Genomic DNA, 11,711 nt, shown 5'->3' on the forward strand with positions numbered 1-11,711 from the left:
AGAGGTCTTACAGTTATGGTTTTCAGGGTTTAGGTGTTTGGCCATATAGGATATATCCTTGTGAGTCTTGCCCTTCGATTTTGAGTCATTCCGATATGATTTGAGACTGATTCGAGCTTGTAGTGTTTCGTAGGATGCGTTATCTGTTTCTTTGCTTTATGGTAGTGTTGTGGTAGGATTAGTGACTGTAGAGTGTTTTTACTGTCTATCTCAGGGTTGACAACCCAGAGATTTCCTCCATGCCCTAGTCGGGTCAGCTACGTCATCGGATTGACAGTTTGTTGGTCTGTGTTCTCGTTGTGCTCCATCGTCCGTCGCAGCGTACCCGCTAACACGCATTTTCAAGGAAGGTGATAAGGTTTTCTTACGAGTAAAGCCCAAAAAGAGCAATCTGTCTCTCGGAAGGTATAAGAAGCTTAGCTACCGATATTATGGACCTTACGAAATAATCAAGGTTGTAAGTGATCAAGCTTATAGACTAAAACTCCCTTCTCATCTCAAAGTGCATGATGTATTTCATGTAAGTCTGTTAAAACCTTATGTATATAACCATGACCATGTCCTTGATGATGACCAAATCATTTTACCTGCTCAAGATGTTTTACAACTCCAACCTGATACTATCCTAGAAACTCAAGAGAGAAATCTTAGGAATAGATCCATCAAAAAATATCTTATCTTATGCAAGGATTTCCCTGTAGACGATGCTACTTGGGAAGATAAGACAACCCTTCTTAAGGAGTACCCTTCACTGTTCTTGAGATGAGAGCATCTCAAATTCTAAGTTGGGGAGATTGTAAGGTCTCTATTTTCGAATTTCACACAACTTCTATTACGCATTTGAAATTTTTTTACCATCACTCATTATTTAAGATATTCGAGTTCAAATTATGAATTGTAGGCTGAGAAAACCTAGAATTCAAAATTTATGCTACAAAATTCTGACATGTTTACTTATGCGAATCACTAACTAACTTATTGCAAGACTTATCTACTGATTGTAGAATTTTTTCTTACTACTGTAACGTTTAACTTAAAAATATAAAGTAAATTATCATTAAGAAAAAATAATAATAATTATAAAGACAAAAGAGTACACATGGATGACACATGAAGGCACATGGACTCACCTGGACTCACATAGGAGGGGACAAAGTGGGACACACTGTCACATGAAAAGGAGAGGCTAGTCTTGACTAATCTTAATGAGGGGGGGCTGTGTGGCCTTATCTCTTGATGATGAGGACAAATTGGTTAAGCTGATGGGTACCACAAGGGGACCAAGAACGTGGGTATGAATTTTAGAAAAATAAAAAAATAAAATTTAATGAAAATATATTTATATATATTTTTGTTTCTTTTAGAAAAAAAGTTGGACATTTTTTTTTCTGTTATCAATAGAGCATCCATACTCACACTTTAAACATAGAGATTGCCTCTATAGCGCTCACAAAATGCTGCCACTTCTCTTAGAGAGAAGGCGTCCACAAACCACTAAAGAGAAAAAACTCTAGTGGATTAGTAAGGTGCATATTAAGTAAGCATTCAATTAACTTTAGGAATGATGTGTGTGTGCTATCTCTTACTCTAATCTCTCTAATAGATTAGTAAGATTTAATTAGCTTTAGGAATGATGTGTATGTGCTATCTCTTACTCTAGTCTCTCTAATAGATTAGTAAGATTCAATTAGCTTTAGGAATGATGTGTGTGTGTTATCTCTTACTCTAATCTCTCTAATAGATTAGTAAGATTCAATTAGCTTTAGGAATGATCTGTGTGTGTGTTATCTCTTACTATAATCTCTCTAATAGATTGGTAAGATTCAATTAGCTTTAGAAAAGGATGTGTGTGTGTTCTCTTTTACTCTAATCTTTCTAATGGATTAGTAAGATTCAATTAACTTTAGAAAAGATGTGTGTGTATGTTTTCTCTTACTCTAATCTCTCTAAGTATTCCTACTCTCTCTAGTTAGTACATCTTCACTATTAACTTATGCATAGTTAATTGTAAGTTAATACATAAGAGTACTCATCACACTCTTATTATGTATGATGAAATTCTCATTCACCAATGTTATTGTCAATTAGATTAGTATTTTAAATAGTACTAAAAATTAATTTAGTTGAAGTATAGAAATTGAAGTTAGAATTGGATTAGAAATGTCATGCATAAAAGTAATCCATTCCTAAACTTTCACTCATAGTTTACACACTTAATTTTTTATTAATTAAGATTAGTAAATATTTTGATGTATAGAAATTATATGTAGAACAACAACACTAAGTGTGAATCCGAGTTGACGAGGGTTCAAAATACAGACTCTCTTTGAAAAATTTTAGTAAAGTAATATTCAAGAAAAATAACAAGGTTACTTATATGTAAAAATGACCTTAGATTTCAAGGAGATTACTAGAGAAATTGACCAATTTAAAGTTCTAAGTGTATAACGAAAGTGTAGTACAAAAAAATGGCTCCAAAGCGTACTCAAACCCAAGGTGCTAATGATCATGAAGCCGGTACAAGTAACGGGGGAACTCTTGCAGAACATGCTATGTCTCCACCAATCGGATCAATCGGAGCTATGGTACAGGTTAGTATTGTAGTTTCAAGTTAGGCATCATTGCATATGCGAGACCATAGAAATATATTATTTACCTTATGAAAAGAAACCAAGGGGCTTTACCCCAAGAAACTCGGCATATGTTTGACAAGTGAGAAAGAATGTCTGATTAAACTGGTTGCTATAGGAAAGAATGTTTGTCCAAAACCTTCGGTATGGTTTCTCTCAAGTCTCTCTACTTATTAGCGTTGGCATTATGTGGCAGTTGCCGAGGCGTGAGATGACGCCCAGGATGGCACCACTGATGCTGTGGTGGGAGTACACCCAGATTAGCCCAGCTGGATACTGCAGTGTGGTTTTTTCGTGGCGTGAGGATGACGCCCAATTGGCACCATTGTTGTTGTGGCGGGAGTACGTCCAGATTAGTACAACGAGTACTTGTCGAGCGGTATGGGACGCTCATGATGACAAGGGTTTTTATAAATAATGTATATACCGATCGGACATAATAGCGCCAGTAGAGATTCTTAAGTGAACCTAATCCAAGGGTTGTTGGTTTAAAATTGGACGACTTCTTGTTTGATTATTGTTTGTAATACTGTTTGAAGGATTGTCTTAACGACGAGCAAGTATCGTAAATAAAGTAAAGGAACATGTATGTTTTAAACAGTGTGGTAGTAATTAGATAACAAGAAGGGTGAGTGCAGTGTGGAAAGTGGGAGAATGATACCCTCATGGTATCATTCTATGGACGGGTGGACCGAATGAGTCAGGTAATTTTCCAACGGTAGAAATTGTTTTTTTTAATAGTCATAAATCTTAAAAGAGACAAACCTTGGCGGCTGTGCTTCTGAAATATGGGGAAAAAAGTGCATAGGTTGGTCACTCTAAGATTTATACCTTTGGGTATAATTGATTATAGATAGTTTTTAGATAGGGTTGGTCACGCTCCGCCATAGCGAGATAGGACCAATCCTTCACTAACGGTTCAGGCCCGTGGCTACATAGTAGCTAAGGCAATGTCCGTTGGTTTTTCTTTCTCAAGATTGAAGACCTATCAAAGGTGATCCACTCCTCTCAAAAAGGGGCAGGGACCTCACACCTAAAATGTCACGGCACTGAATCACCTTCTCCCTTCTCCACAGAAACTTACATCCACTAAGAATGAAAAAGAAATTTGGGTCTATCTCTACTAGTCTCTCTTGCAAAATATCCTATCACAATTGGGACAACGTGTTGATCTCTCGAATGGTTATAGCTGTTAACACGTTCTCATCAATGTCAGTGACCTCTATGTGCATCACACTATGTCCTTCCAAGCTAGCTGCCTCTTGATCCATCGGCACAAGCGTGCCATTGATAAGTCGAGATCTTTTATACCAGAATGATAGTATTAAGGATTGTGTGGATATCATGTACTTGACTATTAAGCTGTCAAGTGCAATCTTAATGACAATACATGTTGACTCCTTTGTATGCCAACCATTGTCAAGAAGGCCACTACAAAACACAACGTTGAGACTATGGCACAACATTGTCCTATAAATTCTAATGTATTGTGAACCAAACAACTCAATGAACATCATAATAGGGATGAATAGAACTATCTTGACGAGCTTTGTCGCTAGAGTAGGCCTTAGTGCATCTTTGAAAAGCTTGCTTTTAACTTATTCAAGAGCAACATAGCCAAAAACTTGTCAATCTATATAAATATAGTCCTCCTCCAAAGGTAAGTAAATCAAGGAACCTAGTCCGTGATTGCTTTCAAGTTGATAGATTTAATGGTCATAGAAGAAAATACCAGCATCAGCTAGGCTCCCATGTCTTCTACCCTCATAGTGAATCAGTCCAATGTGAGCATGTACAACATACATGAGGACAATGATACACTCCGCAGGCTCCCACTCTTGATAGGAAGAGGGTTACAAGAGTGCAACAATGTTATAAAGAAACTTAGAAACAATTATTAAGATCAAGAGGATTTTAAATGAGGAAGAAGCTGCATAACTTACAATTTCTTCTAGGAGTTTTGACTGAGGAACAGTCACCACCATGCTACATAATATCACCATGATTCCAAACATGTTGCACAAAGACCTCTTTTATAGTCTTTCTCCCAACCTCAATTTTGAAATCCATTACTCGACCCTTTCAAGAAGACTTGTACATATTGGACTATTGAGGTTTCTTCCTTCTACAAGCACCCAAGATCCCTTGCTTATCTTTATCTCCATACATTTATTAGTAGCATTGATTAAGTTGCAAATGACGATTGAGAGAAAATAGAAGACTTTAACCTCCTTGGAGTTGGACATGTACTATTGGTGGAGCTGAGAGTTGTGAAGCATCGAATAGTACTATACCTACGAGGTTCATCCATAATAGAGAAGGATGAAGGAGAAAGGAGTAACTCTGCTGATAGTCGAATTGAAGATGGTGATAGAGATGAAGATGAGGATTTAGGAGGGAAGGGAGCGGCTTCTTCAAAAGTAGGGACAAGTTTTCTCGGTAAGGAGAGACCCCTACTGTCATCCGGGTCCCCAAAATTTTTCAATTTTTGAAAACACTAGGAACATTAATGGTGGAAGGTTGATTTTGACTATGGTGAAAAGGCCATTCTCACTATCAAATGGCTTTTTTTGGCCCCAAATTTCAGCAAAATAGCCATTTTAAAGCTCATTTTTGGAGTTTTTGAACGTCTTGTTTGAAGTGTTCTCATTGGATGCGCATTTTTTTCTCTCTCCACTTATTGGCCTTCCAAAAGACCTCAAAAATTTTCCAATGATTTCTTGGAGATCATGGAGATCGTCTCCAAGAGTGTATGTCTTCTTTCACTATAGATGTTGAGTATGATGCAACGTCAGATGCCAGCAAGGAAGCTATATGGTTGGCACATTTAGTGGGAGATTTAAACATTCAGCAAGTTTCAATTTTGTGATAGTCAAAGTGTCATTGCTTTGGCAAGAAACCTTGTGTTTCACTCCAAGTCAAAACACATTGAGGTATCATCTCATTTGGGATGTGTTGATTGATGAATAGGAGATTGGATCTTGTTAAGGTCCAAACTGATGACAACCCTACAAATTTTCTTATAAATATCTTGGATATGAAGTGGTTTGCACATTTCATTGAATGGGTGTAAGGTGAACATGTTTTTACAAGGGTGAAATTGTTGTACTTCACGGATATGCATCCTAGCTTTGGTCATAGCCACTTACAACCACATTGGCCTTTAAATAAAAGATTGTTGGGGTAAAGGCTTGCAGCCACCCGTGTGACTAGCATCCTAACTATTAACTCTTGCACACATATACTAATAAAGAAAAACATACATAATGTTGTAGTGTGGTGTTTTCTCCAGCTTGGATCTCTTCCTCTTCCTCCCCTTCTTGCATGCATGCACGCACGGGCAAATGCACTCCCTTCATGCTTAATGGTTTAAAAATCTATGAAGAAGTGGGACTTTTGATAGAGGAAGAGCTCCATCAGATACAAAAATAATTGGAGGTGCCACAAAAGCTAGAGAATAAAGACGAGACTTATTTATTGAGCTTTGGAAAGCCTCTATTGGTGATGGAGGCATGCAGTTGCAAGGTTACAAGAAGTAGAAATTTTTCGAGTGGTGGGGAAGGATTGAAATGACTGAAAGTTGAGACTCAAAGGCCGTATGTTGGTTCAAGCAGGAAAAATTAGACCTTGTTGCAAGCCATTGTATAAAGCATTCACTTGTAGATGACTTATTGTATGCATCTTGTATTTTTTGCTTACTCCTTTGTATGGTTGTACAAAAATATTTGAATTCTCTAATAATTCTTTGGCTACTTGTGTTTTTGTTCGATGACACACTTGTCTACAAAACCATTGGAATATTTCAAGCAAGCTATTTGATTTTTTCTCCCCTTTTCCATGTCTAGTGTGTGCTTAAGAAACTTGTTTCTTGCTTGATGGTAGGACTTCTCCATACCTTGGGTAGACCAAATTGACAAAATCCCATGTTTCTTCATAAACCAACAAGGAGTGTGATTGTAGAGGATATGTTGCACAAAAAAATTAATTCATATAGTTTTTTATGTAGAAGAAGTGAAGTAAATTAACAAACATATTTGCAACTATTTCAAGATGGAGTAAATGACCAGTATTATGTGGACATTAACAACTCTTGCCATTTAGTTTGTAAAGTGCTCTAAGCTCCTAGACCAAGCTCTTTCTCATAGCTTTCTTGAATTTATTGAGCTCTTTATTGAAGTTGAAGAGTTTATGGTTTTCCCAATGAGTTTATCATAGTAATAGAGATTGCATGCAGAACTTCCTACACTTCTATCTTATGATACCTTGCTATGCCATCAAGTTCATAACTCCATGGTCCTTCACAGCATTACGTAGTAATTTTTGGACTGAATATTGGATGCATCCCTCCCCAATTTTCTATGGAATTTCATGAAGTCCCTAGCCTTTACCCTCCATTAGAATCCTTTTAAGCAACATTGTTTCCACTAGATGACCTCTTTGTGTCTATTTCAATCACCACATTGCATCATGAAGTCCAATATCTAACAAGACCCTTTCAATACTTTTTATGGGAGCCTACTTGGCTAATAAAGGTCGTAATAATTATGCAAAACCTATATAAAGATACACAGTCTTCTCAATAATTCTTCACAAATACATGTCATGTGCACATGTGGATAGTTTGAGAGGGAAATATCCAAAACTAGTTAAAATTTGGGATCTTTTGAGTGTCTATCACGGACTTTCTTCAATTAGCAAGATTCAACTCCTTTAATGCACCCATATAATAGAAACAAGGGTTTTGACATTGCCACCCTTTGACACATTGTACATACATTTTCTTGACTTTAGATCTCTCCCATGTGCCATTCCACCTTGTACCTATCAAAGCCCTCAACATCTAACCCCTCCCTTACTTGCTAAGCCTGATAAGCTTAGGTACGTTGGAGTAGTGGAATACCCTAAAATCCCCACAATTACCCTCAAAAGCATTTGACCCCAAATGTTCTTCTCTGACTAATCTCTAAAATTTTTTGGATTTTTTTGCTTTGATGGCCCTCATTTGTATCAAGGGCTCTAGTCATGAGGGTTATTGGGACTCTCTCAAGTTTCTTATTCTCTACAATTTCACTTTTGTTTAACTTAATCACAAAAATGTTCTATCTATAACAAACTGTTGATGTGTCAAAGCCTAATGAAGGGAGCTAGCTCACACATGCCGATCGAGGGGCCTAAACCCTAAGAAGAGCAAGTAGTCAAAGAAGTCCTACCAACTTATGGGGACCCCGTCCGATGGGGCCCCAAGTGACATAAATGATTAAAATAAAGCAGAACCGGCACACACACAAATACTAATGATGTGGCAGACTTCCAAAAATTGCACTTGAATGATGACATGGCATGTTGTACGTGATGACCACCAGCTCTTTCTTCTTACCATGATAAAAAAATCCTTCATGTGCTTTTCATTTCCAGACTTGTTATTTAACATTGGCAAACATACAAACAAGGAAACTACCAATAAATGGATTGATATCTAGGCCCTTTTGATAATTTGGTCACGTACCCATTTGCCCTACTCTTCAGCTGCAATGCTAGAGGATGCTTTGAGAAGGGCAGCAAAGGTGACTTCGTTCGATCAAGGACCCTACAACTCCATTTTCTTTGTACAATAAAGTGCTTCCTCTGCTTGACCATGATATGCGTACCTTGTGATCAGTGTAGTCCATGTTACAACATTTTTGTGTGTCAAACTTTCGAGGAGCGTTGGGGAAACATCAAGATTTTGCGCCTTCAGATACACGTCAACCAGCGTACCGCCAACAAAACCATTCGTGACAATACAAGCATGCACCTACATGCCAGTCTCTAAATGGATTTTAGCAACAAAGCATGCTTTAAGAACTGTTACATATAAAGACCATTTGCCAATAATCATGAGTTGAGTATCTCGTTATAACTAGTTTGCCTTGATTGCTTCACTATAAGAATTTTTTAAGAATTCAAGAAGCGATTTTACCAAACGGCATAGCTTATTGTGATGGTTTAGTCGCATCCCTTTTGCCGAAAGTTCTACAACCTCGCAAATAAACGAAATTTTGCATTATTAGATATTTGGAGAAGAAAACTTTCACATTGCAATTTTTAAAGATAGAGACATGCATTGTGTGCATTTCGATGCTTGTGCCCATCAAAAAAAGAAAAAACCATATGTGTGGTGTGGAGTTGGCACCATACTCCACATTTATAATAATATTGTAGGGAACGGGCCTTTCCCCCGCCACTTTTATCCTCTCCAGTGTTGAAGGGGGACTTATGCTTCTCCTCTAGTGTTAGAGGGACTTCCTTATTTTGTAAACGTTGCACTTACAATAGGCCCTGTTTAGCAACCCCAATGCTAGCCCTCAAACTTGTGCCCATTGCCAGCTCAAAACAGTTGTTCAACCCTCGCAGTTAGTCCCACCTTCTGATTTCCACCTCTAACCCATAAAAGAGCCGCTTTGCCCACCCTTAGAGCCACTTGGAGCTTCTAGAAACCCTAAAGATTTATAGCCATGCTCCTGTTGCACGTATGGTGCAATCAGTACATTCCAAGAGATGACATTCCAGACAAGAAACTCCTCAAGCACTTTTTGTGCTTTTTCAAGCGCACCACATTTGGCATACATATCGACTAAGGTAATTTTTGTGCCCATTGCAGCATTTTGCATAGAGCCACATGCCTTCAAGATGCATGCATAAGTGATTGCATCTAAAGAGAGGCCCTTGCTTTATATGGGTTGAAAACAGATTACAGCTTTCTGGCCCTGCCCCTGTGGGGAAAATCCTACAATCAGTGAATTCCAAGAGTCCACACTTTGGACAGGAAACTGATCATGCACTTTTGGTGCTCTCTGAAGTGCACCTCATTTAGCAAATATGTCAACCAACGCATTGCGAGGCATGACATCTTGTTTCAACAGCCCCTGACTAACAATATCAACGTGAATTTTTATGCTCACATCAGCATATTGCGTAGAGCCACATGTGTTCAAGATGCAAGCGGATATGATTGCATCAGGAGAGAGGCCCTCTCTTTGCGGCCGCTGATTATAGCTTAGAGTAATCTGACCCTACTTCTGTTGTGTTTATCCCGCACTCAATGCACTCCAAGAGACGACATTCTAGCATACAAATCGACTAAGGCAATTTTTGTGTCCATAGCAACATTTTGCATAGAGCCACATGCCTTCAAGATGCATGTATAAGTGATTGCATCTAAAGAGAGGCCCTTGCTTCACATCGGTTGAAAACAAATTACAGCTTTCTAGCCCTGCCCCTCTGGGGCAAATCCTACAATCAATGAATTCCAAGAGTCCACACTTTGGACAGGAAGATGCTCAAGCACTTTTTGTGTTCTTTGAAGCGCACCTCATTTAGCAAATATGTCAACCAATGCATTGCCAAGCATGACATCTTGTTTCAACAGCCCCTGACTAACAATATCAACGTGAATTTTTATGCCCACGTCAACATATTGCATAGAGCCACATGCCTTCAAGATGCACGTGGGTATGATTGCATCAAGAGAGAGGCCCTCACTTTGCATCCGCTGACAATAGCTTAGAGTAATCTGGCCCTACTTCTGTTGTGTTTATCCCGCAATCAATACACTCCAAAGAGATGACATTCTCCTCACACATTTTTTGTGCTTTCTGAAGTTCACCAAATTTGGCATGCATATCGAATAAGGCATTGCCAAGCACAACATTATTTTGCAACATCCCATGACTAACAATGAATTTTTAAGCATAAGTAGGTGATTTCATCTGGACAGAGGCAAAGTGATATGGACAGAGGCCATCACTTTGCATCCGCTGAAAACAATGTAGAGCCTTCTGTCCCTGCTCTTGTTGTGTGTATCTTGCAATCAGTGCATTCCAAGAGACGCCATTCCGGACAACAAGCGTGGGCTAATTCACCACCCCTTGCAAGCTTTCCCACTTTCCCATATCGATCGTTGTCTGCCTTCTTTGGTGCGGCGAAAGCAGATATTGTTGTTTTTTTTTTTGCACGAAGCTCGTGCTAAATTTAGCCTCTACCTTCTACCATTTCCTGTCCAATCAACCAATGCCAAGTGGCATGCTTCTCCTTTCTCCATTTTGCAAATCGCTCTTAGATATTCAAGGTAAAGAGAAATAGCTTGGTTTCTTTCATCGAGCCTAGCATGGGCCAAAATAATGGCACCCTAGGTAGAAGCAAAAAGTTATTTTTAAATTCTAAAAATTTGACTAGCTTGGGCAAGATTCCCAGAGTTCACATGCATGCAAATCAATGAATTTTCCAATGTATTGTTGCCAGATCATTTTGTACTATGAACTTCTGAAGTGCTTCTCTAGTTGAGTGGTCACATTCATCTATATAGCTCTGAGGTTGACTTTGAACCTCATTAAGGAGCCTTGGGTGATCCAAGCTATTACCAGGGTCAAGAAACGAGCCTCATTCACTAGGAACTGCAAGGGAAGCATGCATCAAAGTTTTAGCCACAACACTAGATGTCAATCTAGAGCCGTCAAATCAACAAATCAACAAATCACAAATGCATGTGAGAAACTGACCTTTTTGTGTGATTTTCCGCCCAATTCCAAGGTCGGTGGGGCTCTTGCAAATATACTGGCAATCAAAACTAACCTGCTTTACGTGAGAAGAAAGAGCCTCCCAAGATTCCGTTTGGGTGTGGCTTTGTACGATCAGCTTGGGGTTTACTTTGATTACCATGGAACGCAAATCTTGCAGGTTTTCCATGGAAGATCAACTCAGCAAGTGGATACAACTTATAGATCTGCAAGCCTGCCAAAACTTTCTCTAATGGTAGAACAACCAAAGATGGGTGTGTCACTTCTAAATTTTTGATGAGGAAAGGTGATCCAAGTTGGGAGACTAACACAGCGTGGAGGTAGCCATAGGCTAAAAATAGAAGAAAAGGATGATGGCATGGCAGTGGTGAAAAGCACACAAGCTATATTAAACGACATAACTCCCGTTTTTAAAACTCAGCATCTTGCCTAGAGCCACATGCCTTCAAGATGCATGTGTAGGTGATTGCATCTGGAGAGAGGCCCTTGCTTTACATCTACTAAAGTCAGACTCGAGCTTTTTGGC

At 38.8% G+C, this 11,711-nt stretch overlaps 1 pseudogene; it reads right to left on the reverse strand.

The window, feature by feature from the left end:
• Positions 1 to 8,084: 8,084 nt before the first annotated feature.
• On the reverse strand, positions 8,085 to 11,354 carry LOC147459753 (uncharacterized; annotated as a pseudogene).
• Positions 11,355 to 11,711: the final 357 nt, after the last annotated feature.

Source organism: Adiantum capillus-veneris, chromosome 4 (genome assembly GCF_014529385.1).
Source record: "Adiantum capillus-veneris isolate H3 chromosome 4, ASM1452938v2, whole genome shotgun sequence".
NCBI lineage: Eukaryota > Viridiplantae > Streptophyta > Polypodiopsida > Polypodiales > Pteridaceae > Adiantum > Adiantum capillus-veneris.